Source organism: Sinocyclocheilus grahami, unplaced genomic scaffold (genome assembly GCF_001515645.1).
Source record: "Sinocyclocheilus grahami isolate Dianchi unplaced genomic scaffold, SAMN03320097.WGS_v1.1 scaffold107.1, whole genome shotgun sequence".
NCBI classification, from domain to species: Eukaryota; Metazoa; Chordata; class Actinopteri; order Cypriniformes; family Cyprinidae; genus Sinocyclocheilus; species Sinocyclocheilus grahami.
This window is the reverse complement of record NW_015505286.1, coordinates 1143917-1149323: the sequence shown is the minus strand read 5'-3', so window position 1 is coordinate 1149323 and position 5407 is coordinate 1143917. Positions and strand designations below refer to the sequence as shown.

The 5407-nt window shown below is 40.9% G+C and overlaps 1 protein-coding gene across 2 annotated transcripts in view; it reads left to right on the top strand.

Moving 5' to 3' along the window:
* The first annotated feature begins 4466 nt into the window (after nucleotides 1–4466).
* The window catches only part of LOC107588760 (serine/threonine-protein kinase TAO1-like), a 42902-nt gene continuing 41961 nt past the window's right edge, over nucleotides 4467–5407 (top strand). Inside the window, exon 1 of one of the 2 annotated variants that reach the window (XM_016276989.1) lies at nucleotides 4467–5025. The gene's annotated coding sequence lies outside the window, so the exon portion shown is untranslated. The remainder of the gene's footprint in view (nucleotides 5026–5407) is intronic. The other variant, XM_016276987.1, reaches the window with a different exon arrangement.

The window sequence follows — 5407 nt, the reverse complement described above, 5'->3', positions numbered from 1 at the left end:
TCCCCGCCCAGCTGGATGTGAACGCCTCTATGATGTGAAGTCCGAATCATTCCAACGAATCGGTTCTTTCGAACCGGTTCAAAAGAGTGATTCAGCGATCTTTTCTGTTACGTCATACATCTTTTAGTTTTAGAGTATATGTCAGAGACACATGATGCATCCCAATAAAGCCACCTGCAGGGACATACATATTTTATTAGAATATTATTGCGAATTAATAAGTTTGATAATAAGAGTGTTTATTTGGCCTATAAATTCGTTTAGCCACCAGTTCAGTTCGCTACAGACATGAATCATAAATCAAAGAATAATTTAGAACTGTTTTAAATTTTATGTAAATGCTAAAATAATTAATGCTATACTATACAATACTAGATATTTGGCATGTTTTACCTTGATCAGAAACATAAAATTATATTTTTTTAATTAAAAACGTTATGCCTGTTGATAAAACTGTCACACATGGGCGTCGCTTGGCCATTTTGCGATTAGCTCCATAAACTGCACACGAATTCGTGATCGCCTCAGTCCCCTTTACATTTCATATTCAAACGGTGGCAGACTTCGATCGGCTCCTCCCTCCCCGTCTTTCAGCGTGTTCTTTTTCAATCCGCAGACCACGGCGGCGCAGAGCGAGAAACAGAGGACAAGGTGTGTGTTTATCGATAGATTGTTATAATATCTGCATCTGTGCAGTTCTTTGTCATAAATCCAGTTTACAAAATATCATGGGAGTGCAATAATCGGTTCCCCATCTACTGTAACCTAAGTTTTCACTGCGTTCACCCCTCATCACACCACAGCTGTTTCCTCCAGCAAAAATGAAGCACATATGAACGCATACATTATAAAGCGATCATGTTGCCATTTTCATTTGAATATATATACCCTCATTGGAATGAAAATCCTAGAATTGCCCCTGCTGTCACACAATAGTTGTATACCCTACTTCACTGGAATATTTATCGCATATCATGCTGTCATTTCAATAGGAATCCACATAATCTGGAATTTAGCATGAGGGCAAAAGATTTCCCCAAGCAGATTTCACAACATTTATTAACAGAAACCTGCTTGGAATGAAAGTGGCTTATTTATGAGTTGTGCTTCATATATTGCTACATTATAACAATATAGGCAATTTACTTTTTTTGGTCACGGAATTTTGTTAATGTTACCGCTCCGTAACATTTACACGAATCAAGTAGTTTATTTCTTGCTTCATCATTCTTGTTACCAATTAATACTGTAGCTAACTTAAAGGGGTCATATGATGCGATTTCCATTTTTCCTTTCTCTTTGAAGTGTTACAAGCTCTTGGTGCATAAAGATGTTCTGTAAAGTTGTGAAGACTAAAGTCTCAAATCCAAAGAGATATTCTTTATAAAAGTTAAGAGTCAACCACACCCTCCTAAAACGGCTCGTTCTAACACGCCCCCACATATCTACGTCACGATGTGGGAAGATTTGCATAACTCCGCCCAAATGTTCACTCAAAGAAAGAAGGCGTAACTTTTATCCTCGCTGTAGTATTGTTGCTGCCGCCATGTCGTGAAGGCGCTGTGTTTCGTTGTGAAAGCGAAACTACTTTGTTTGGCCTTCCAAAAGAGGACAATATCCGCTTCGTCATGCCTAGAGCTGATCCCTGCTGGTCACTGAGGGAATACATCAACTTCTCGCTGTAGATCGGCTTTCACCGTGGATGAAGCGGAGTCCAGCCCGGGGTCGTCACATGTGGTTGCCGCAAGCGCACTGGCCGCTTTTTCGTCGAATCCGCTGGCCAATCCGTTCTCAAGCTCGCCAGCCCGCCACCGCTCACTCTAGCCACTGGCCTCTGCTCACTCTAGCCCGCCGTGTGTTTCGTTGTGAAAGCGAAACTACATTGTTTGATCTTCCAAAAGAGGACACGACTAGAAATTAGGCATGGGCCAATTACCGGTTTCAAGGTATACCGCGATTTGAAAATTTCACGGTTTCAAAACCACTAATATTTTTCGTTATACCGTTCCTGCAGTATGCGCTGTTTTTTAGGTCTCCTCAAAGACTGAAAGTGTAGGAATCCCTCAGGTTGAGTGCAGTGTAGTAGTGATGTCCGGTTCACGAACGAATCGTTCGATTTAACCGGTTCTTCTTAGTGAACCGGTTGAACCAGTTCACCAAATCACGTTCGTTGAATCGTTTGAAACGGTTTGCGTCTCCAGTAAGCATTAATCCACAAATTACTTAAGTTATTCACTTTTTTAACGTGGCTGAAACTCCCTCTGAGTCGAAATAAATCAATATCCCGGAGTAATTCATTTACTCAAACAGTACACTGACTGAACTGCTGTGAAGAGAGAACTGAAGATGAACACGAGCAGAGCAGCATGTGTGCAGCGTGCCGGGGAATGAAGGTACACGCCCACTGCTGGAGCGGTTCTCGTTCTCGAGTCAAGAACCGGTTACATCGGTTTTCGGATCACCTACACTGAACCGAGAACCGTTTCTTTCGGATGTGTCCAATTTGAGAACCGATGAGCTGATGAAACTGCGCATGCGTGATTCAGCGTAAAACTACAGAACAGATTGCCTATGACTGACACAGCATGTCTGAAACGAACTGGTTCTTTTGGACAACTGATTCTGTGCTAATGTTATGAGCGCGGCGCGTAAACCGAAGACTTGAATGAAGGGCAATCTGGCGAAACTTAAGTTTATTTAATAACAAATAAATCGCAATGGATTATGTATAGTAAGTGGATTATGGTTTCTACACTGATGACAACTAATTTATTTACTTTCTATATCTTCAAGACTTAAATCCTGGTATACACATCACTGTTACTGTATTTGGGTGCTTAGTTGCAAAACTTAATGGTAAACTTTTCAGATCATGATTATGATGTTTTAACTGACTGAAGTTATGATTACTGACTTTATATATTTTAATGTGTTTTTTTTTTTTCATCCCGGCCCGGGACGATAGACTTGATATCATTACGTCATCGCGAATGACGTCATTACGGTTCATTGAAACGTACTGTCCGAAAGAACCGGTTCGCGGTAAAGAACCGGACTTCCCATCACTACAGTGTAGAGAGTAACAGGACCCTCCTCCTGTTGGTACAAGCGAGCGGTCAGTCACGTGTGTGTAGGATGGCCAAATTTAAGGAGCTCCCCTGGAACTTATGCGATCGGCAACCGGACGTTTTTTGTCTTATTGCAACTCATCTCTGTTCTGGACTTGCACAAACTGCATTGCAATGTAATAATTTTCCAAAATGTCATTTATGTGAAAATATGAAGTGTGTAAACGCCCGTTAACACAGGCCAGAGACGCTGAAGACGGATGCACAGAGATAAATACTGTAGCAGGCAGATCACTCACTGTTCATGATGCACGAACTATTAGAAGAAAATCCTCAATATTGATTTGGGGGTTTATATGAATGTGTTTCTTCAAAAATGTCTGTCTTCAGAAAAGTTTACGTGGTATTTTCTTTTCATCTCGTCTCTGTATAGTTCATATTAAAGCAGTGTTTCAATGCAGCGCTGCTTTGTTTACAGCCAGCTTCTGCTGTTTGATTCATTCAGGCATGTACTATAATTTCACAAAGCTAGTCAGAACAGAACATTCTGTTTTTGCTTCAAATTGGGTTATTATTAAATCAAATTATGTATGTGAAATTACATAACTAAATGATATGAATGATATAAATTATATATATATATATATATATATGAATTATATAACTAAAATTAAATAACTGTAATTACTCATTTTATGGAGGACTGTTTCCTGATCCTGGAAGAGTAGACTACAATGCCGACTGTTCTGACTCACAGACTGTAAGTACGTTTTCATTTAAAAGATTTGCCACTGACGATTCAAACACGAGTTTTGAGCAGTGTAGAGTAGAGCTTGTTTGTCATTTCTCCGATCACAGATGCAGACATGGTTTTATGTTTACACCGCACCGCGTAAATAGACAGTATAAGTCATTATAATCCGTAATTATGTCCCCACTGGATGCAACAAATGCCTCGTTTGTAATGGGTTTTCATGTTTTTGAATCGTCGCTCCGGCCGGACACAGCATCACAGTATGGTAAGGGATGTAACATTTCCATCACACGCTTGAGGTATTCGGCCAATCACAACGCACTGGAAAGCTGGCCAATCAGAGCACACCTCGCTTTTCAGACCGACCAGCTTTGTAAAAATTGACGCCTTTCAGAAAGGCAGGGCATAGAGGAGAAACAATAATGTACAGCATGTGGAAAATAATGTGTTTTTTGAACTGTAAACCGCATAAACATATTTCATTACACCAAATACACAAAATAATGTTCTTTTTATCAACATCATATGACCCCTTTAAGATCCGCTCGGACCAATTCAGCCCGTTTTGTTCAGACCAATTCAACTGATTCATCCAAAAGATTCGATTCAAATGAACGATTGGTTCACGAATTGAACATCGCTTTTACACTTGCGTTAACGGCCTCTGTGCTGGTTGGATTTCAGTAGGAGAGTGGATAGAGAGAGAGAGAGAGAGAGAGAGAGATGAAAATCACTGCTCGGCCACATGACAGACGCGCCACGCATGAAGAACTTTTACGGCCGAGGCGACATTGAAGGGCTGTCATATCTTAGGTGGTTAAGGAGAGCTACCTACAAAATCTCTCCCCTGTTTTCCACGAAGTGAAGGAGGTGAAAACTACCCGCCGCCATTTTTTGGAAGTGACTGACTGGGAGTGGAGAGTTAACGTTAGCTGTAAACTGGCCACAGCTGATTTAGTTTATATTCCCTGTGAGTCATCACCTTCAACACTGTCAGCCCGGACGGCCTGGATACTGTAAATACACCGACTCTTCTTCTCCACTATACGAGCTGTCGAATGTCCAAAGGAATAAACAAGAAGTGATTTTGTTTACACATTTCTCCTGAATTCTCACTAACGTTAACTGTTGTAGGCTAAGTTAGCCACATTAGCACGCTGAGGTTTTCTCTTGGAGTCCGCTCAAACCTGGCCTGGTGGACGGGTGAGTTCAACTAAGTTACACCCTCAAACGAGCCTTTTATCTGTTCTTGTCATTTTTTTGTCGTCGTATGAAGTTAGCTAACATTCCATTAACTGCTGAGCTAATATGTGTCTTAAGTTGGGTTTGGTCTAACGTTACAACTTTTGGCGCTGTTTAATCGTGTGTAACGGACAAACTACACACTTTAAACGTTTATTCTTTCTCGAATAGCTGGTGTCACTCATGTTTGACAGTTTTGCTGCATGGTAGGTATGCATAGTTGTGTTTGTGCCAGCATGCAGGATTGACAAACTTGGTTGAGGGCGATGTTGGTTTATATTGGTAAAATTGCTTTGACATTCATGAGTGTCGAATGGACTGCGAGTGTTTATCTAACTAGCCA